Source organism: Lissotriton helveticus, chromosome 4_1 (assembly GCF_964261635.1).
Source record: "Lissotriton helveticus chromosome 4_1, aLisHel1.1, whole genome shotgun sequence".
NCBI lineage: Eukaryota > Metazoa > Chordata > Amphibia > Caudata > Salamandridae > Lissotriton > Lissotriton helveticus.
Genome location: NC_136063.1, coordinates 226686140 through 226709993, shown reverse-complemented (window position 1 = coordinate 226709993; position 23854 = coordinate 226686140).

Below are 23854 nucleotides of genomic sequence, written 5' to 3'. Positions count from 1 at the left end.
TCAAGGGACGACTTTTGGCCTTCTCAGTGTCCATTAACGCATACACCCTCACCCTAGCTTCCATATACACACCCAATGGCGGTGAGGAGGCATTCCTCCCCAGAGCAGTGATGGGCTGATGAACTCTCCATATAGGCAGATCATATAGGGGTGGGGGACATAAACATGGTTTTCAGCAACCAGCTGGACCACTCAGCCCAACGGCAGGGACACACAGGGTTGCAAGACGTAGGATTGGTAGTCATTTTGTTCTCCCTACACCCACACACTACAGATTGCACAAAACCTATGTCAGAATCGACTATTTCATTGGATCCCAATCTCTGCTCCCTTTGGCACTTGCATCAGACATTGAACCCCAAACACTCCCACACCATGCTGCACTGACTCTGACACTAGCAATCCCTCCCGCAGACAGGCCACCATAATCATGGCAGCTTTGTGGCACACTCCTGCATTGCCCGGAAGTAGTACAACATTTCACCAAGACGTACTCGAGGAGTTCTTGGCCTTCAATGACATACAGGACACCTTAATCACTTCCCAATGGGAATCGAGTAAGCTTGTCATGAGAGGGGAACTTATTGCTACGTTCTCAGCAGAAAATAAGATTCATTGGGACAAAAGAGAAGGCCTTACTAAACAAATGCAGGAGTTAGATCACATTCATAAGCGGACCGGGGTCTGGCGGCAACTAGAGGCAGTGCGCTCGCAGCTTGCTGGCCTTGACCTGGGCAGGGTAGAGTATGCTGCCCTCAGACTGAAGCACTCATTTTACATGGGGAAACAGATGCAGGTGTCTGTTGGCCCATAAACTGCACGCCCAGTGCCAAACGGCCACAATTCATGCGACTGGCTATGAGTGCATAAAGTATGCAGACATCTCTTGCACGTTTTATGACTTCTACGCTAAAGTGTACGCAGCGCAATACCTTACAGAACAGGCTGCTCTAAACTAACTCCACAGGACAACTTACTCCCAACGGACCCTAGACCAGGCTTCCAGTCTAGATAGCCCAATCCGCATTGAGGAGGTGATCTTAGCGATTGCTCAGCTCAAACACCTCAAATCCCCTGGCCCGACAGGTTTACCGCTATTTCTTACAAAACCTTCTGTACTTTCCATAGTGCCCATCCTAACCAGACTCTCCAGCGCTATAGGAGACACCTCTGAAATTCCCCCTACAATGCTCCTAGCATCGGTTGTCGTGCTCCCCAAACCAGGTGGGGACGGCCGGCAGTGTGCCTCCTACCGACCAATATCCCTCCTGAACATTAACTTAACACTTTCCACTGGGATTCTGGTGGCTAGTCTCGGGCTGCTGATAATGGGCCTGGTGGATCCAGACTAGTCGGGGATTGCGGCGACTAGACAATGCGGAGACAACACACAATGAGACTATTTCACCTCATCGACAAAGCTTACCAGCAAATAGTAGAGCGGGTAGTGCTGTTGGTTGATGCTGAAAAAGCATTTGACAGGGTGCACTGGGCGTATTTGGAGGCTGCCCTTGTGCACTTTGGTATAGGGGCCCTCTTTTGCAAATGGGTATTTAGCAGCTACAGCTGCCCCACAGCTATGGTGCGAGTGAAAGGCAAAAGACAGGGTTGCCTGCTCTCCCCGCTGCTATTCGCTCTGTATATGGAGCCTATGACCCTGAGGGTGCGGAGGAACCCTCTGATCTCCAGGGTCCAATTCGGGGGAGGAACGCCACACCACAAGCCTATACACAGACGATGTAATCGCTACGCTTAAATACCCCCAGACTTCCACCCTGGCATTTATTGCTGAGCTAGAGAGCTTTGCGGAAGCTTTAGGCTTCCAGGTTAACATTTCCAAGTCACAAGCCCTAGGGATTTCTTTTCAGCTCTCCACCAAGGAAGCTTTCAGACAGCTATGCCTGATTCAATGGGAGCTGGAAGCATTCCCATACTTGGGCATTAGGCTAGCAACTTCAACCCAAGCCACAGTCACACTAAACTATAATCACTTCTTCTCTCAGACCAGACCAGACCTATGTCATTGGCGGCCATTTAGCCTCTTGTGGCTGGGTCACGTGGTGGCACTGAAAAAGAATATGCTCCTGAAAACACTATAACTGTTTCAGATGCTCCCTGCCGAGCCCTCCTCTGGGGTTCTGAACTAGCTTCAACAGGAATTCCTCTCCTTTGTCTGTGCAGACAAAAAACCCAGGATGAATAGAAAATTAAGCTATAGATCCTCAGGGGAGGGAGGTCTTGGAATTCCTAACATAAACTGTTACTACCGGGCTACCTAGATGCAGGTCCTGCTAGAGTGGTCCGGCAGCGAATCCAAAAAGCACTGGCTCTTCATGGAAAGAGCCGTAGCTAGCCAATCCTTGTGGAGGATTCCCTTACTCCATAACCGAGTGCCCTGAAGGACTATACAAGTCACTGATCACACACGCAAAACTGAAGGCTTGGGACTCGTCTGCCACACAGTGTGGCCTTACGTCCTTCCCATCACCCCTTACACCTATAGCTAACAACCCAGATTTCAAACCAGGTCTCGACCTGGTGGCCTTCAAACATTGGGATAGAGGGGGGTGCAGATTGGTTGCCCATCTCTTTGAAGTAGAGGGTCCTCTCACCTTTGAAGACCTTTTCTCCGACTTTGCACTGCCCGAGACCTAGCGCTATCACTTTCAGCAGTTATGCCACTGGGTCATGAACCCCTTGGTATGCCTCGGGCGCAAAGATCGCTCACCCCATATGAGAAATGACTACACACCAAATCAATAAGCAGGTTCCTTGTCACAGAGTTCTACCACCTCCTGCGGCCCCCAGAGCAGTCAATCAAATCTGCAGGGAAGAGGCGCTGGGAGACAGAACTGGGGCGCAAGTTGTCACAGAAGGAATGGGGTGAAATATTTTATTGGGTACGCCAGACAGCACAAAGCGTCTTCAGCATAGAAACAGCGACCAAGATCGCATCATACTGGTAGCTCACTCCCTGCATAGAAGCAACTCCAGTGCCACATCAGGCTGCTGGAGAACCTGTGGGACAGAAGTCACTCTGACACATTTGCTTTGGGTTTGCCCCGTGCTTACCCCATATTGGTAACCGATCCTAGATAAAAGAGATAAGCACTTTATGTTCAAAGTATTTTATTACATTTTACAGCAGAGAAATACAGTGGTAAACAAAACTAATCAACAGTAGGAAAGGAGAGATAAGCACTTTAATGCACAGATACTGTGTTTTCCAGAATATGTCGTCCTGGGCCAACCCAATGCGCTTACATTCCCTCTCAGATCACGCAGAGGCAGACAGATAGGGATAGCTTTGGGTGCAGCCTTGCAAAATATACGGTCTCACTGGGGCACTGGACCCCTATGTTTCAAGGGTGGCTACAGAGACTATGGCAAGTACTGCATGTGGAGCGTATTTGGAGGCTGCCCTTGTGCACTTTGGTATAGGGGCCCTCTTTTGCAAATGGGTATTTAGCAGCTACAGCTACAGCTGCCCCATATTATATACATATTATATATATATACGAAACGCGTCTGGCCTCACTAATTTCCTGGTTGGTGTTCCTGTGAACTTGTCACTAGCAAGCCCTGAATAAAACCTGGCGTTTTTCTATGAATCTTCCTGGTGGCCCTTCAATTTGGGAATCTGGTGAACGTGTGATGTTTCAGCGGCCGTCCCGGTCGCGAAGGTGACCCCCCACTCAATGGATCCGAGTCCGCACCACTGGGAGCGTGACAACAACGGATGGAAGACGCGTGAGCACGATTCCAGTAGTGCTCACGCGAACGCTGTTTTCACGGTTACAAAGCAGAACGGCAAGGCACAGGTTACCTTCAGAGCCCACTTGGGATTTTAATTTTGAAGCTTAATTTTCGCAAGAACTAGACACCCACAAGGGTAACACTACAATGCCCATGATGCCGCAGGAGTGGCAGCGTCCCCGCCCAGGGGCGTGGCTATAAATTAACATAGACTGTTCTTGTGTCCAGCATATCGAGCCACAGAAGAAGGGAGCAGGTTTCTCCCGAAACGCGTCTGGCCTCACTAATTTCCTGGTTGGTGTTCCTGTGAACTTGTCACTAGCAAGCCCTGAATAAAACCTGGCGTTTTTCTATGAATCTTCCTGGTGGCCCTTCAATTTGGGAATCTGGTGAACGTGTGATGTTTCAGCGGCCGTCCCGGTCGCGAAGGTGACCCCCCACTCAATGGATCCGAGTCCGCACCACTGGGAGCGTGACAACAACGGATGGAAGACGCGTGAGCACGATTCCAGTAGTGCTCACGCGAACGCTGTTTTCACGGTTACAAAGCAGAACGGCAAGGCACAGGTTACCTTCAGAGCCCACTTGGGATTTTAATTTTGAAACTTAATTTTCGCAAGAACTAGACACCCACAAGGGTAACACTACAATGCCCATGATGCCGCAGGAGTGGCAGCGTCCCCGCCCAGGGGCGTGGCTATAAATTAACATAGACTGTTCTTGTGTCCAGCATATCGAGCCACAGAAGAAGGGAGCAGGTTTCTCCCGAAACGCGTCTGGCCTCACTAATTTCCTGGTTGGTGTTCCTGTGAACTTGTCACTAGCAAGCCCTGAATAAAACCTGGCGTTTTTCTATGAATCTTCCTGGTGGCCCTTCAATTTGGGAATCTGGTGAACGTGTGATATATATATATATATATATATACCCATACATAGTACATTAACCCTCTCACATTTTTTTCATGAAACCTCTCAAAGTGCCTGGCCACTGGATAGGTTCGATCGCCATTTTTAACTGCCCTAAGATGCTGGAGGATTTGCTTATGTTCTTCTAAGATTGTGATGCTTACGTACCTCAAACCACAGGGGCACTGAAGCACGTAGACAGCCTAATCTGTTTCCTCTTATTATTCTCATGCCTTTACTTAAGCCTGGTTCTTATTGCTCTGTATGTACTCCATGTTGATATGCTTTGCACTTAGTGCATTTTATAACCCCTTCCGCTTGTTCAGCCAGGTGGTTTTCAACTGGGGCTTCTTCAAAACTTTTTTAACCGGCATTTGCTCAAATGACTTCGCCTTGCGAAAAGTAATCTGTGGTCTTCTTGATACTTTTTCCCCCAGAATTGGGTCATTTCTTATCAAATGCCAGTACTTATTACAAATATTTCTCAGTTTCTCATGTTGGACACTGTATGTTGTCACAAATCTACACTCATTTTTGTTTTTTGCACCTTTCCTACTCTTTACTTTTTCGGTCTTGTTGAATAAAATCTCTTCTCTTTTTTTTCTCATTTGCTATACATTCTCCATTTTCCACTCAATCATTTGGGTAGCCCCTATCTCTGAATCTTTGTCTTAAGATCTTAATTTCTTTCTTTTTCTCTTTCTCATTGCTGCAGTTACGTTTGGTGTGCAAGCACTCCCCATTCTTCTTTTTAAATTTACCGGGTGGAAGCTTTTAGCATGTAAAATGGTGTTACTAGAAGTAGGTTTCCTATGTAATTTAGTCTCATCCTTTCCATTCTCAATGTATACTGTGAAGTCAAGGAAGTTTACACTGCTCTTACTTATCTTACTCGTAAAACTAAGATTAAGTTGATTGTCCTGCAGTGCACTGATAAAAGCCTTAGCCTTGTTCTTGGTGCCGTTCCATACTAAAAAAACAGGTCGTCAATATACCTACTCCAATGCATAATATGCTTGTCCCATTCCTCTTGATATTACGATTGGACTACCTGCTCCTCCCACCAGCCCATATGCAAATTAGCAAAGCTGGGGGTGAAGCAGGTGCCCATCGCTGTGCCACACACTTGATGACACAGTTCACCATTGAATAAAAAATAGTTTCTAGTCAAACATTTTTCTACCATACTGAGAATCATTTGAGTATGGGACCACAAATGTATTGGCCTTGTCCCCAAAAAATGCTTGACTGCTTTTAAACCATCTTTATGGCGAATGCTGGTGTGTAGTGTTGACACATCAACAGTTACAAGTAAGTAATCATCTTCCCATGGCAGATCATAAATACTTCTAAAAAAATCTCCAGTATCTCTAGTATAAGATGACAAAGACTGAGCTAATGGATTTAGAAAAGCATCAACATATTTCGACGAATTTTCCAGAGCACTTCCCATTGCTCATATAATTGGACACCCTTGGGGATCTGCCAATTTCTTGTGGACCTTTGGAATTAGATAGAACACTGGTATTACTGGGTGATCTACTAAAATAAATTTATACTCATCATGTTTGAGCAGGCCCTGATCTAACCATCCTTTTAACTGTGTATTGTAGCTGTTATTACTCTCAATCATGACCTTTTCTGCAACTCTTACATACCATTTCTTATTATTTAATTGTTTATAGGCTTCTGTCATATACTTATCTTTCCCCCAGAGGACTATGTTCCCTTCTTTGTCCGCATTGCGTACAATACATTTCTCATTTTCTGACAGTTTTTGAATTAAAGTCTGATATTCAGTATGTTGGCTAGTGCTATGTTTAATGTCATTCAGTTGCATATTCAATCTCTTTATTTCTTTTGTCACAATGTCACAAAACACATCTATCCCATCTCTAGCTGACAATGGGATAAAACGTGAGGCTGGTCTGAAGTTAGTTGCAGCCTCCTGAGTGATCGTTGAATTTTCTTCATGTGCGATTTGTTCCGCCCTAACTAAATTAGGCTCTGTGGCAGATTCAATGTCCATATCTCCCAGTTCTATCAATAGTTCAAAATCCCCCACTTGCATTCTTCCTTCATGGGTGTTCTGTATATTCATAACAGTACTAGCTCCCTGCACTGGATTGGAGAAAAAATGTTTCTTTAGCTTCAATACCCTGATGAATTTAAGTAAATCAATCCTGGCTTGGACATAGTCCAAGTTGGCTTGTGGGCAGAATGTTAGTCCCAATTTCAATATGTCTTCTTCTTGGTTAGTGAGATTGAAATTCATCAAATTGATTATCATTGCTTCATTAAGTGGAGTTATTAATTGGTTTTCTTCTTCTTCATTTGCTCTTGTTGCCCTCCTTCTCCGGGCTGCCTCGTTCCTCCTCTCGACCTCTGCTTCTTCCTCTTGTTGGTTTTTTGAATCTGTACTGGTGGCCTTGGTCTCAAATTGAATCTGCGTTCTTCCAGTAAAAAATCAAATTCATCAATTACAGTCGGTATCTGGCCATGTATTTGTTGTTTCTCTTCAAGGTCTGCATCCACTTCTGAGCTCTGAATGCTACTATGCTCAGATTGTACCTCTGGTGTTGGTCTTCCAGCTTTTTGCATTTTATTGCGCCTGATATTTTAAATTTTTTTTGCAAAGGTATAAATTTGACCTTTATCATAGTCTTGCTTGTCTCTGATGAATTTTTGGGCTTTTCTTACTTTAATTGATGTTTCCAATTTTCTCAATCTTTCTTTCATTGCATTCATAACTCTTGATCTTCTTCTTTGCTTAAAACATCTAATATTGCCTCTATTTCAATCAAAATCTTCCTGTGGTCAATATCTGCGTACTTAATTATTATGGCCAACATCCTTTGTGAGGCATCATTATAGTTAGCAGCACACTCCCGTAACATGTCAGGAGTTGGTTCTTCATAAGTGGGCGTAACCATTATGCGCAATCCTCTGGGCACCCGCTGTACTTCTAGGAACCGCTGCAAGGATTTTGACTCCCACCATTTGGAGAGTTCTAACCACTGCAATTTTTCCAATCTCTTCAAGCGTGTCCTTAAAGTTCTCACTACTCCACTTTTTTGAGTCATTCCCAAGCCACTTGGAATAACTGTGCACTCATCATTAAAGATTGTAGAAGCTGCCTCCTCGCGCTCCTTTATCTCGGTGGCTGTGTCCTTCGTGTGAAATACACTTGAACAAACAAACTTTACTTTTTCCCATGTTTCCTTATTCAAGCCTAGAATTACCCAGAGTTCCAGAGTCTGTCCTCACCCCCCGGTGGGGCTGCGCTTCCCGCTTTGGTTCTGGATCCTTTTCAATCGAAACAGTTCTTAATCCTTTAGCAGCGGGGGCGGCAGCATGAAGATTAGCAAAAACATCCCTGTAAATGCAGTGTGAAAGTGTGCACACCCTTCCTACACATATTAGGAAATGGTGCTTACCTGATGCTTTTTTACATACCTCAAGCTTGCCATTGCTGGCCTGCTGGTGCACCCTGGCACATATGAGGTTTTCAAACATGTGTCAAGGCTGCCATTGCAGGCCTGTGTGTGCACAATTGCACTTACGCTCAGACTGACCATTCTACACCACTGGCCAATCCTGAGGGGACCTTTTGCTAACAAAAGGGCACCACTGGGGTAAGTCTTAAGGGGTGAAGCAAGTGGTAGGTGAAAGGCAGAACCCCCAACTTCGAAGGCACACTGCAGTATAACTACAGTGCCTTACTTTAGCAGGGGAGAGATACACTTGTGGGGTCGTGGGCCTGGACATTCTGGAACTGTGTGGTGCACCCTACCAGAGGAATCTGTTGTGTACAAAGAGGATTGCTTCCATTGGAAGGGACCGTTCACCCTTCCTGAATAGGGCCTAGCTTGGGCTGACTCCTGCTGCTGTGTGACACCCTGAAGTGGTCTCGCCAAGGGCTTGTTGTTTTGCCCCTGTTGACTTTTGAAGGTCTCAGGGACATCAAACACCTCTTGTGAGGGACCCACACCATCTTCTTGTGACACCTGGAGAGCAGTGCCCTCTTAAGTACCCACATTGTCTGCTGGATCTTAACTGGTAGTGCGGTGTGAGTGTGGAACTAAGTATTGTGCCAGGAGACCGGACCGCCTTGTGCAGAGCCCCAAAAGCAGTGCCCGCATCTAAGGCATGTGGTCCCTGCATTGTGAGGCCTCAACAGGCATTTGTGTTGCCAGTTTGTATTGAACGGATTAGGCCTGTGTGGTGAGAGTAATTGACTGGGCTAAGGAAGGCTGTGAGAGCAATCAGAAGTGGGTCAAGAGCCTGCGTAACTCCCTGTGCTTTGCAGAACAGGGATGGTGCTGGAAGGCACAGTGTAGAAATCCCTTGATTAAATGACTATTGCCTTCAGCCCGTTTCTGATCTTCATACTGTGTGTGTACTTCCTCAGTAGTGGCAAAACTTCCATTTGTCAACTGCCACCTAATTAGCCCTGCCAGCTACCCCAGCCATATTCCCTGGGTCCCTGCATGAGTGTGGCACAGGCTGCGATTGGCCTAGTATCAGGGGGAAGATTTTCTTGATCTCCAGCCCATGGGTGTGAGGTAGTTAGGGTTAGCTGAAGGCAGGAGTAGGGCTTGGGCCACAGAGTCTGCATGTGCATTATCAACAGACCTGCTGGATATCAGTTGCACCACATTATGGTGCTGTGTGCCTGTGTGTGTGTGTGTGTTAGTGCACTCCATATGGATCTGTCTGATATCCATGGCACTGTGTAGCAGGGCTTAATAAGCATATGGGAGGGGAGTGTCGGCCTTTTATTACTTACACTGCATGGTGGTGGTGCTTTACACTTTGATTCCTTGCCAAAGAGACCTTGGCCATGGTGTTGCTTAAAAGTATTGGAATTATCTGTGTGTACACATTTCAGATATCTTTGTGATCACACATTTCTGATATCCTTATGATCTGGGGGGCACCCTTTAACTGTGTGGTATTGAATTATAATAATTGCCATGGTGGGCCTTGTTCTGACAATACTTTGCACCATATAAGGGTACTTGGGGGTAGAGTAGGATCTTTCCGAAGCACTGGCGTAACGAAAAGTGAGGGGGCCTCCCTGCACGGTACTTAGGGGGGCCCCCTCCGGGCTCAGTCAGGAGCACTCCCGGCCAGTGTTCAGTGTCGAGGGGGCCCCTTGGAGCTAGAGGCCCCCCGCACCACGTGGGCTGCGGGGGCCTGTGTTACGCCCCTGTTCCGAAGTATGCATATTACTGATGTCATTTTAACACAGCTGGGCCTAGTACTGATAGTGATATTTCCATATGTGATTTATGCCCGGAACTACATGATGTTCATGTTGTGTTAATTATTGTCTGTGTTGAATACAAACTTTATTTACATACACCACCTATGAAGTATCTTTTGTGAAGCTCAGTGTGTTTTCTGTGTGAGAGTGCTGTGCCAGTGCCTTGCACATTGCATCTGTGATAAGCCGGACCTCTCAGTGTCAAATTACATAAGGGTGAGCACACATTCTACAGTGAGTGTAATCACCCACCCCTAATAGGAGTGGTAGGGTCTGCCTGACTAGGGCCTCGCCACAGCCAACCAGAATGTGCCAGTTCAAACAGCAGTCAATTGGGTAAGGCTATGTTGCACATGGATACATATTACCCGAAGTTATTTGAGATCATTAAATTGATTTAAAGTCAGACATAGACTGAAATGAGATTTGATCACTGTAGTCTTGATAGTTCTCTGACTCAGCATTGAAAACAATCTTATTAAGCTTCATGTAGGTTTTAGACTTTGTGCATGAACAAAAGTATGGTGATAAATGTCCAAGAATTTTGATGGTAGTAAAGAATCAAACTTTGAAAAATTAAGTTGAGATTGAGGAGACGTAGGACGGAAATAATTACTGGCAAATACGTTTTGGACTATCACCTAATTAACCTGTAAAAGCGGCATCATTTGGCATCAGTTACATTTCAGAATAACATTTCCATAGTTGACGCAGGGTTAAGTGTTCACTTCAGATTAGAAATGTTACCTTTGGGTGAGTATACAATGAGGGTACATTTTCTGTCCTCTTCATAGTCAGCCTGAGCAAAGGTGATATCTTTCACTCTCTCTTCATGAATATTATGAATCGGTTTCAAGAGGCTGTTCAAACAGTAATATGACTATTAATTGCTCCAAGCGCTTGATCTTCCAATTAACACTCTTAACGCTATTTGACTGGGCAAATGCTATCATCTGAAATTAATCTGGTTTCTGATTCTGGTGACTAGTTATTAATCATTCAACTATTTGTGGTAGAGCTGTTATTAATGGAGGGTTGTTGTATGTTTCTATAAACGCAATTGTACTTTATGACATTCATTATGGTTTCATTATCCCTGCTACTTAAAATAATGCTATGCCGATTCTGGAACTGTGTACACTGGCAGTTTCTATTGTTTTGTATTTAGACATTTTTGAAGTATGCATTTCATGTGCCCTTTCATAGATACCGTAAAAAAATGGATTATAGGTGGGTGGGGGGAGGTAGCCCCACTCAGGCAACAAACACAGTTCATGAACCACGAAACACGAAAGTCACTAAATTAACCTGTGCTTAACCCACTGGCAGCTTGGTACAAAGCAGTCAGGCTTAACTTAGGCTTAACTTCATTTATGCAGCACACAAACAGTAATAAAGTGAAAACACAATAAAAGAAAAATCACAAAACAAATTAGAAAAATAACGTCATTTTTTATAAATAAAATAATAACTGAATGACAAAAATCCAAACAGTAGAACTGGAATATGCAAGTTAAAATACATTTATGAAAATAGAGCCTAAAAGCACAAAGCACCACTTGCGATCAACTGGTTGCGCCAGACAGGGGAAAAGTCACAAGTTCAGCCCGACCACAAAGGACCACCGGTCCGATACAAGGACCAGGTTAGTCCTGCTGAAAAGTTACCTGCAAAGACTGGTGTAAGAGTTCCATTCATTGCCGAGAAGGTCGTAATAAGCAGATAGAGCATCACGGGTGGTTGCTGATAAAGCGCCTAGAGCAGGTTGGGCGTCATGGGCTGTCATCACTGTTGCACAAGAAACCAATCGGGTGCCATGGATGATTGTTGTAGTATCTTTATGTTGAAGGTCATCATGGGCTGTTATTGTTGTAGGGTGAAGTGCCGTGCTTGCATTGCGGGTTGTCATTGAATGTTGTTGTAGCTTGAAGAGCAGGTCTCACGGGAGGTTCACATTGGCATTCATTGTAGGAGGCAGAATCTCAGCATGAAGGAGCCCATTCATAGCTGTAAGGAGCACAAGCTTCAGGGTTTTCACATTTTAATTTCAGTTGCATGCACTCTGATGCCAGCGAAGGTTCCAGGACCTGAGAGACACCTCTTGGGATCAGAGACCCAATCCAGCAGAGGACAGCAGGGCTTAGGCAGGTACAGTTGCAAGTCCAGTCAGATCCAGTGACAGCAGGTCAGCCAGGCAGTTGCAGGGAGGCCTCTAAAGCTTTTTTTGTCATTGTAGCCCACACATGCCAACTGACCTCTGGAGACACTCTGGATTGGCCTGGGATGAAGGTAAGCAGGTCCAGTCTTCCTTCCCAGACAACAAGACAGTTAACAGAAGCAGGACAGTGCTTCTTCCATAACTTTGGAGGTCCAGTATTTGTACCTAGTGCCAGCCATTGTGAGGGGGGACTCTCTGTCCTGTCTCCATTTATTTCCCTTCTCCTGTCAAGCCTCCAAACAGGGGTTGACAATAGACAGAGCAGGTCTGGTGTTACATTCCTTTGTGTTTGCAGGAGGCCAAGCCCTTTAAAGTGTATGGGGGGGGCAGCCTCGCCCACTAATCCTGCTTGAGGGGGCCATCCTGTTCGCATGTAAGCCCCTATTGTGTTACTATCTGGAAGTAATACACAAACCCCAATAGCAGAAGAATTAACAGTCATTTGACCCAGGACTCTGAATTTCAGAATTGTGATTTAAGGTTTTACTTTACCAAAAATTAACTTAAATTATAATTCTATTGAAGTAAAACACGGGATTAGGTATGGGTTGACTGGACTTTATTCACAACAGCCACCACACCACAGTCGCTAAGAAAACTGCCAACTGTCGCTGTTAACTGGCACTCGAATGTTCGTCAGCTCGTGTGGCTGGAGCAGAGTTGAGAAAACGGGGAGAGTCCCTAGAGGAGGGAAGGAACGGGAGAAAGAGTAAGAGGGATTGCATACAGGTACAAGGTAATTCATAACAAAGAGGACAGCATACCAAATTCATTTGAGTGTAAACACCATTTATCTATCTGCTCCAAAGTTACCCTTTAATAAATGTAATAAGGTAACCCAGTGATAGTCAATGGGAAAGATAGGCCTTACAACAGTGAAAAATGACATTTGGAGTATTTCTCTGCTAGGACATCAAAACTTAAATCCACATGCACTACATTTCAGATACAATGCCCCCTACCCTATGAGCCTTCCGGGCTTTAAGAAGGAAAGACTTCCAAGTATTGAAAAAGAAGGTGTAGGCCTGGCAGAAGGTTAATTTTGCAGGTCAAAATAGCACTTTAAAACTGCATCACAGGCTGCCATGGCAGGCCTGAGACGTGTTTCAGAAGCCTACTTTAGTACTGCTCCCAGAGAGTGAGACAAAGGGGAAATAGATGTTGGCAGAATGGGTCATCTCTGACTTGATGGGGGGAGGAGCTGGCACCTATCACACTTTCAAATCAAAAGCCGCTGCCTGGCACACTCACAAAAGGTGTGACACTAGTTTTTTGTGCCCCCCTCACAAGCTAGAGCCAGGGCAGCGAGCCAGGAAATTCCAAGCACCTATGGGGCTGGAACTCTCCAGAACCTTCTCCTACTTCAAAGCTAACACAAGTTATAAATGTTTGAACCTCAGACCCAATTCTTCAGTACACCTCTGGGCCAGTGGAAGACTCAGAAGGACTTCTCTGCTGCGCTGCTGCTCTGCTGCTAGAGGGACTCAAACTCTGCTTTCTTGCTACTCTGCAGCCATGTTGTCCTGCTGTCTGAGTGAGAAGGACTGCACCTACATCTTAAACTCATGATCGTCAGAATGAATCTAAGGGTAAGTTGGCTGGCCTCCTGATCAGAGCCTCAGAGATAGGAACAGCTCAAACCACCTTGAACTCAGCACCTGGACTCTGTCTACTATGAGTCCTAACCCCTGGGTCCTGGACACTTGGAAGTGAGCCTGAAGGTGATCTACCAGCCCAGCTGATGTCCTTTGGGCAGAACTGATGCAGTGCAACATATCTTCTTGCAGCTGTGTATTGGAAACACCACTGTATGTTGCATTCCCAACGCAGGACCTCCCAGCATGGCTCACAGCTCTTCGGAACTGCTGCCACACAATGCATTCTCAACGCCGGGCTTCGCATCACAAGCCCCCATCAATTGCATCCTCGATGACAACACAAGACATTGCATTGCAAGCCCCCAGTGGATAGCCTCTCTGATGATGCTGCAGGACCTTGTATCCCCACCACACAGCTTGGTGGACCTGGGGCTGTGCTTCGCATCCTTGATGCTGGGAGCTCACACCACTACGCAATCAGGATTTAAGGTTCTTTGTTCAGTGGGCCTAACTTGGTGTCTGTATCCAGCCCACTCTCCTTAGCGGATGGCCTGAACATGTGACTTTGTCCTGCATGGCACGATCAGATAACCACAGTTGCCCCTTTGTGATTTTAGGCATTATTTTCACTTAACTCTTTAAAACTGAATATATCTTATGGTCTCAAATAACTTATTACATTGTATTCTATTATTCTAAACTGTAGAGAAACAATGTTGCTCATGCACAAACACTATGCTATGACTACAGGTGGGCTAAAGAACGGGGATGGATTAAACCCAGATCTTTTGACTGGGTGTGAGTGTTTGATTGGTTCAGATGCTCCGTCCATCACCACCCCCTTTTGTACCGATGACTACAGGTAAGCATCTTGTGAGCACAATCAGAAGATTGTACAATTCACAACCCCTTAGCAAAGTAAAAAACAAGAAAAAGGTATTTAAGCACCAACAGGCAAGAACGTTCATTAGGTCCAGGAATGAAGAAAAAGAAAAGGAAGTGGGATTTCACTTACTCATCCCTGAATGGCATCCTTTGCCATCAAGATTCAGGGACCGCTCCTCCACTAGGGCAGAGGAACCTCGCCCGACTGCTTTCTCGCAGTGTGAAAAAGTCAAAACATAAAATGGTAACAACTAAAAGTTATGACCATTTTATATATGCTTTGCGCATTATGGCCGGGTTGGCGGGGCTGCTCTGCTCTTTGAGCAGAGCAGGTGAGGAGTGGTTTGCCCACTCCTGGGTGCGCAAAGACTGTTTGGTTGGCTCTCTCAGGCCACCCAAACCACTCATGCACACTCAGGCCTTCTCCATGCAGGCTACATGGCCATCCCTTTAACCCCTGGCTGGGAGGCATCCCGACCAATCACCACGCTGCTTGCTGCATTGTGATTAGCTATGGGGAAGGAGCATGGCTGCCTGCTTCCTGCCCCTTTTGGAGGCAGGAGAGCAGGAGCCAAGAAGACACAGGATCTGGCGGAAAGGTACGTTTTTTTTTATTTTTTATTTCCCTACCATCCTCCCCACAACACCCACATGACCCCTCAAGCCCCCCCTCACTTGCGAGCAATGCCGGGCACTACTGTCAAGTTTCACCATGGCTATCCGGAGCCATAAGCTCCAGCCAAGGGACACCCGAGCTACCATCTTGGAAAACGTCAAATGCTGCAGTAGAAACTAGACTGTAGGTCTTTGCAGCAGAAAGGTGTGTTGAAGATTGGCACTTTTTTGAGAAGAGAAAATCCTTAAAAGATTGAGGCGTCGTAAATAGTAGTCATTATCTATATGACATCAGCATAAACCTGACACAATTTCATTGTGTGTCTAATTTTTTGTTTGTTTTTGTTTTACAGAGTTTTAAAGAGTGCAAACTTGAACCGATACCGGGTATCAGAGAGCTTTATATAGCGCTAGTTGCGTTACATGAGGACACATTCATTTTTGTTAGGCAGGGGGAGATTTGCCCAGAATCACAGGATGTTCTGTGACTATTTTTTAGAAACTGTATAAAATAGCAGAGAAATATATGTATCGACGAACATATGCATTGTAGAACTGATGTCTACTGCTTGTTAAATGCCAAATGGACCAAATTTAGAAAAAAGAAATGAAATATATAAAAAAAAAAAAAATAATGAAGAACTTTTTGATACAAATAAAAATGAATCTTTGAGATAAAATGTTGTGTTCATAAGGTGTACTTTTTGAATTGAATAATGAAATGATGTGAAATAATTTCTGCATGTAAATAATCTGGTCGATGAGGGAAAATTTTGATACTATTGTATACTTATTCTCCTCTTTTTCCCTGACCCTATGGTCTCATAGAGGAGGTCCCTATATATTGCATTTCCACTATCTGGGCATACCACGCGCACTTAGGGCGAGAAAGTAAAAGACACACAAATGATGGACGGAATGCAGAACAAATCGAAACATTCACCCCCAGTCAACAACAGACCTGGTGCCCTTAGGGCGAGAAAGCAAAAGACACACATATGATGAATGGGATGTTGAACAAATCAAAGCATTCACCCCAGTCAACAGATCTGGGTTAAATCCATTATTCTTTTGCTCATCATTTTACCACAGTTAAGACCCAGCCATATGTAAATGTCAGTCTAGACCCTGTGCCTCGTGGGAACAGTCCAGCCTGAACTGCCAAGCCTTTTCCAGGAATTCTGCTCCTACACAGAACTGTGCACAGAGACTTGGGACCTCAGTGAATTAGGGTGTGCCAAAACTCACATTAGTATCCAAAATCCCCTACCAGACTAGCATCAGTGTCACATTGGCTCTTCCAAAATACCAATGATTAGACAACCCAGAACATGCGACTTAGGTTACCTCAGGCAATGTGGAAAACATGAATACTCTTTCGTTATACTCTCATACCAGTCCAAAACAGGGAGTAAAAAGAGACACAAGCAAGTTTGAAATATTTATTTCTAACGGCATGTTCTCATGCGCAGCACCTTAGCTAAAACAACAGATATAATATTAGAAACAAGATTGTCAGCATAGTTACTATTCCATAAAATACAAAGGGAGAAAGCATGTTATAATGTAAATGGAAACAGGTTTAAAATATACCTATATTTCACCTTCCCTTGCTAGTAGGTTAATTTATGATTACAGAACGTCTCTTGAGATTACATAGGCGGCCCCATACCTCTGGTATTAGCAGAAGTGGATCACATCAAATTCTGCACAAGCTCTCAACATACGAATGTTCAAATCAAAGATAGCTTTATTCGATTTTACAATAAAATCATAAAAGCAGACAAAGTAAATACGTCCAGAAAAACAGTTACAATAAATGTTTAAAAGAGTATGTACAAATAAACATAAGTCACAAATTCAGTTTCACCTTTCCCAAGGGATGGTACAATAAAATATAACACAATCATTAATATTCATATAGGTTTGCGATTATACCATAGTGGATCTACATCTGATCGCAAATTTCAGGTACCTAAACACAGCAATGATAGTCATTTCATCAGACAAAGTGAGTAATTTAAATAATGCTGGTCTACATTGTCTCAAGTTCCAGAACTTAAGTAGGGGTAATAGATATCTCTTCCACCCCCACTCATAGAATCTGCAGAACAAGACGCAATGTATGGTTGATTGGATAGAAAAGTCTTCACACGGACAGGTGGTTAATTGTGAGGACCAATCATTTGGATTAGGAAAGGTTAACATCCTAAAAAAACATCCAGTTCTCAAACGGGCCAAAAGCATTCTACCATAGCTTGTCTGGTCGGGTGATAAATAAAGCTGTAGTCCAGAACATCTGCTGCAAAAATTGATGATGAATAACAGAGGGCTTTTTCCCCCCTAGGCACCAACGTCGATCTTCCAGAAGGGCAAGCCAAGATTCCTTTAATTCCCTTCTGGAGATTGAAGACAATGTCAAAGGTGAATTAAAAAATTCAGGGCGCCCTAAGGTTTTGCAAAATTCCTGAACATAGGAGAGCCACTTGATCTGTTTAGACCCTTCAAGTTTAATACAGTCCGCAATAATCACCCTATTAAAAACAGTTTCAGTTGAAGTCCAGATCTTATGCCACAGCAACATAGGGCTAATTTTAATTAGATCTGAAATAAAAGGTAAGGCTAGTTCCTTATGGCAGACATAAGTGGAAGTGGAACGGGGGACAGCAAGCAAGTAACAAAGGAAGCCATTTTCCCTTGTTTGGATATCATGACAATCTGCCACCCCCCATATGCCAGCTCCATACACTGCCGTCGATACACATTTGGCCCGGTAGATATCAATCAGGATGCGTATCCCCTAGCTTATTTGCAAACTGTTTCAGGACACCAATAGCCCGTGAAAAAGCTAAGTACCTAGTCATGATGGCTGATTTCCAGGTACCCCTTTTGTTAAAAACAATCCCCAAGTATGAGAAAGTATTGGTTAAGCCAATCTTTGATTTTTCCAAATGAGTATTACAGGTAATTTTTACCTTGTTTGAGGAGCACGTGGTAAAAGTCTTCCCTATATTGATCTTTAGGCCCCTATAACCCATGTATGCCGAGAAGCGGGTTAAAGCCTTCTGGAGACCTGTTTGGGTTCTGACCATAATAACCGCATCATCGGCATACAGTAGGATAGGGACATGTTCTCCATCAATTTGGGGGTAATCCACCTCCTGTTTTATTAAATGGTCTGCCACCCCATTGATGTACAAATTAAAGAGAAACGGAGCCAGGATACATCCCTGGCGAACGCCTTTTCCAATTGGGAATTTAGACGTACATTCGCCTGTTTTCCCATAGCGGACTTTAGCCCCTGCTCCTCTGTATAACTCTTTCAGAAAGTTAAGAATATTAAAATCAATGCCTAGATCAGCTAAGGTTGCCCACAAGATGTCATGGTTCAGGCAATCAAAGGCCGAGCTAAGATCTACAAAGGTCAAAAATAGATTGCCCTTCTTTGCTGCCGTATATTTGCCTATTAGCAATGCCAAATTTAGGCCTTGTTCTACAGTACCAAAGCCTGACTTAAAACCATACTGAAATTTGGAGAGGACAGCTTTCTCCTCAGCCCATATCTGGAGACGATTTAAAAGAATTCTACCCGCCACCTTCATCAACGAATCGAGGAGGGAGATCGGCCTGTAGCATTTAGAGTCGTTTCGATCCCCCTTTTTAAATATTGGAACTACAATAGCTTCCTGCCAGGTAGTTGGAAAGCCTTTGATGTTATAGCTATTTAAAACATTGGTCAGGAGCGGTGCCCACAGGGCGATGTTATCCTTGTAGATGTCAATTGGAATACCATCTGGTCCCGGTGCTTTGCTGTTTATACTATCTGCTAAAGCTGATTCAACTTCTGCTAGGGAGAAGACTACATTGAGGGGAAATAGATCTAATTCCCCAGATTCTGTAGTTCTAGACTGTCCCAATCCTAAACTCGTTGATCCAGGTCGAGTCTCTTGGTGGTATAGCTCAGTAAAATATTTTACCCAAACATTTTCCTCTATCACAATTTCTAACTGGTCAGAGTTACTATCCACGAAAAATGGGGCATTGACTGCGTTCCAAAATGCAGTAGTATCTTTGAGTGCACTCGCCTTAATTAATGCATCCCATGCTGCCTGCTTCAAATCTTTCCTCCGTTTTTGTATGGCAGCCTTGTAGGATGCCCTAGCTACTCTGATATCTAATAAGTTTCTTGGAACTTTTTTTAGTGTTTGGATCAGATGGGAGTGTGTTTTAGAGCACTCGTGCTTAAACCAGCCGTCAGCTTTACTCTGCCCCATTTTTCCAGCTGGGCCAGTTAAATTTTTACTAATTTGGGCTGAGATTTTTTGGAAGGCTACAATAACCTTTGTAGAATTAGGATTCTCCTCTAGGCAAATCATAAAATCATCCTTCTGGATCTCTACTAAGTTCTTTAAAAAGTTCACCGGATTTACCTTGTTCCATTTGATTAAATAACCGTTTGTTCTGGCCAAGGAAATCCTGTGTAAGTATATGTTTTCCGCTACATTAGGAGCTTTCCTACCGTCCCACCCCAGTTTATAGCTAGAGCTAATTGGATAGTGGTCGCTGAGTGCGATGTGCTCTGTGTTAAATGAGAGTACACTACGATGGTGGCTTGTAGAAACTGATGTGTAATCAATAATAGAGCTGGTCCCCCAACCAAAAAATGTGGGTTTAAAATCAATTGGTGGGTCACAGAATTTGTTTGCAAAACCCAGGTCCCACTCAAAAATTAAGTGATTTAATAAATCCCTGAGGGGAGAGTGCTCAAAGTATATACAGGGATCGCCCCTAAGATTGACCATACCACAAGTCCCCATATCACTATGTATACATAAGTGGCAATTGAAGTCCCCCGTTAGTATAATAAAATGTTCATTCTGATCAGATCCCAATCCCCTATACAAGACTTCATTTAATTCCTCTAAGGCCCTATGTTGGTCTGCCTTTGGGATGTTGTTATATAGATTTATCAAAAAAATAGGAGGATTTTCACCTGACCTTAGGGAAAGGACCTGCAAATACTGTGAGCCCCCTTTAGATAGGCAGTTAGTAGTTAGATTAATTTTATTAGAGATAAAAGTACATAACCCCCCGGAGCATCTTCCTCTGTTGTTAGGCTGTGCTGCTAAAAAGTGTGTGCGGTAACCCACTAGATGTATCGCAACTTTCTCCCAACATTCCTGCAAGCAGATTACTTCAAAATTGTCTACAAATTCCAGGAAAGTTGGGTCCTTTGCTTTGTTCGAAAGGCCCGCTATGTTCCATGATAATAGCCCCAACCTAGTCCTTTGGGCATGTCGTGATATTCCTACATCTTGCATGCTAGGCTGAAAGGTTCGGGCTGGACTGGGTGTATGAGCTAGTCCAACATCATGGTCTCCAAGTGTGTGCGATCATGCCTACGCAGTGCATTAATATTAAACGCGTCAATATCAGAGGTGGCCACAGCGCATTTGTGTTATGTCTAGAACATGTGCTGATCAGTCCGAACAACAACCACAGTGTTGAAATAACCTTGAAGGCCTTGGCACTCAGTGTTGAGACTAAGCTTACCAAGCAAGGCTACTAATGTAGAAAAACACGTTATTCTCGTGTGAAGCAAAACACTCTGCTAAACTCTAAACAATTAATAGTGTGTGACATGTGCAAAAGGCAGCAGAAAGGAAAAAAGGTGTTTAAACTTCTAATAAACTCATGTCAACCTAACACTGTGTGAAGTTAAGGCTCAGCCCCACGACACCCTCAGTTGATCTGAGCACGGATAAGAAGGGGGCAAATTTGGAACACAGAGTTCAAGATCAAAAGTATGAATCAAGTTCAAATTGCCACAGTGGAAAAACGGGAACAAACTCGAAATTTTGAAAATACTTCAAATCAAGAATCACTTTAACCGGCACAGTTAAATCAACGGGCCTGGAGGAGAAGAAAGAAAAAAATTAAGATGGCAAAAATAACCAAAAAATCCGATGTCCAACATGTGACGTCGCCCATGAAAGAGAGAGAAGAGGAAACGCATCTCACTCCAACAGTGTATATGCACAGTACGTTGCAACAGCCTCCAACAGGAAGTCATTGTTCTCATCTGAAAAATTACAGCCATCCAATTCAGTAAAGGGAAGGAACATACATGTTCCTCAATACCCGGAGCTTCTAGTACCATCAGAGGACAACTTGGGTTCACTTCAATATAACTGCGTGACAAGAAGTAATGCGCCTCTGCAAAAACATTCCAACGTCCCAAGACTCCATGCATCACTGCAAAGGCCATCATCCCGTCACTAGAACAAAGCAATTCATGAGCAACTAAGGGGCTCATCAGTTGATCATAATCCGCGTTGGGAGACACCGTATTGCAGAGACACAAATCCAGGGCCGAGTCGAAATTGCATCTCTGGCAATGAAAGACAGGCTGGACGCATGTAATAAAGGAAAATCGAAACGATAATTCATAAGCCACACCCAATGTAGCAAGAGGCACGCTCCATAATAATCAAGCATTCGGCAGATCGTCTTGTAACACAGGACGTGCATCCATTTTGAAACAAACAAAGCAACGGAAGCACTCCTGCAACCAGAGCGAGCATCAAGGGAAATCCACCAAATAGTCTGGAAAAAATCGAATGAAAAAATGCCGGGAACACACCAAATATAGTTTGAATAGAAGTCACAAGGCCACTACTAACAACTTTAAAAAAGTGAGCCAGCCCCATGGTGGAAGAAGCATTAAAGATAGTGTGAATTAATTCTCCGAAATGCAAGGGCAAATCCGTATTTAACAAAGCATGCACCTCTGTGCAGGTGTTTGCCACGTGAAGGACAAATGTTTCACAAGCAGATGTAAGGGCGACTTCTTTTTGAGACAAATTTATGCAACTCATCTTGTTGAACTCTGCTTTCTTTTTTATTTTTTTTTTATTTATTTTTTAACTCAATCCAAACAGGTACATAGCAAAATGGTATTACAGACTGATCATAGGAACAAAAACATGATGAATAAAATACATATTAAATTCAAAATCTTAAAACACAGTACTCATGATCAAAGGAATTTAGCATATTCAAAAAACTATTTCTTCTTTTTTTCTTTTTTTCTTTCCTTCCCTTCCTTTCCCCTCCTCCCTCTCCCCTTCATTCCTCTCTTTTTCTTCTTCTTTCTTTCACATTCACTAAGAAAGAAAAAGGAGCAATAAGTCAAGATCCAAAAAAAAAAAAAAAAAACAATCTAAATGGGTGGATTTAATCCTAATTTCCACCTCAGAACTGGAGACCAGATTGATTCGCCCAGCTTTTTCCATTTACTTCCTCTTGTTGAATATATGGCTCTTTCGAAACTAAAAACAGCTAAAAACCGAGCTAGCCACATCTGAAAGCTTGGTGGTTCAGCTTCTTTCCATCGAGCCGACAGAATAATTCTAAGCACCGCAGTGCCTATAAATAATAGATTTTGCTCACTTTTTGATAGGGCGATTGAAGAATCATATCCAAGAATAAACAATGAATCTGTCTCTGGAAGATTATGGCCGAACAGCACCTCCCAAAAATTAGCAATCATTTGTTTAACTTGACTAAGCTTGGGGCAGCTGCTTAGCATATGTATTAAATTGGCTGGTCCTTGTGAACATCTTGGACAGAAATTGTTCTCTCTTTTACCCCAGGAGTATAATTTAGCGGGTGTATAGTAGAGGTCAAAAATAGTTTTGTATGTTTGAGCTTTAAGGTTACTGGCCCTAAACGGTCGTTGGCTCAGCTCAATACTCTTATAGATATCAACATTTGGATTGCTAAATTTAATAGCCCAATTAGATTCAATCTTTTCCAGATCATCTTGCAGATTTACAAGAAGAAGGTTATATATAGCCCCAATTCGTGTGCTAGGCCTATTAATGACCTCCAACAAGTCTATTTTTCCTAGCCCAAGGGTAGATCTTTTCGCCTTAAGGTTTGTATATAATTGAATATATTTAATATAGTCACCATTGGAAAGATGATATTTATCCTTTACATGTGAAAAAGTGGTTTCTAAGCCATGTATCAAAAAGTCTTTGACACGCAGGATCCCAAGTCTCTGCCATTTTCTTGCTATTTTATCGTTCGAAAATGCTGAGAACGCTTTCATATGCCATAAGGAGGTGTATCTATTCACATTACTAATATGCAAATGTTTAGCGACTTTGCCCCAAACCTTAAGTGCACCGTTTATAACTTCATATTTTCGATCATGTGAATAGCCTTGTGCCTCCTTCTGTTGTAAAAGCAATCCATTGGCCACATTTCCCAATAATAACTCATAAATTGAGGGTGGAGTATTATTATTCATAAAGGGTGTTGTTTGTAAATTAAAGCTAATCAATGGGGTCATTTGTTTAAGGCGTGCAGCCCAATAATACATACTAATATTGGGTATTGCCATCCCACCCCTTTCACTAGGAAGCGACATTAATTTATAAGACCTTCGAATTTTGCCATGTTGCCAGATAAACTTAATCATAAGGGATTCAAGAGTTTTCAGAATCTTAGGGTCAATAGCCAATGGTATTGCTCTAAACAAGTAGAGGCATTTAGGGAGTATATTCATCTTTAGAAAATTAGCTCGTCCTATAATGGTCA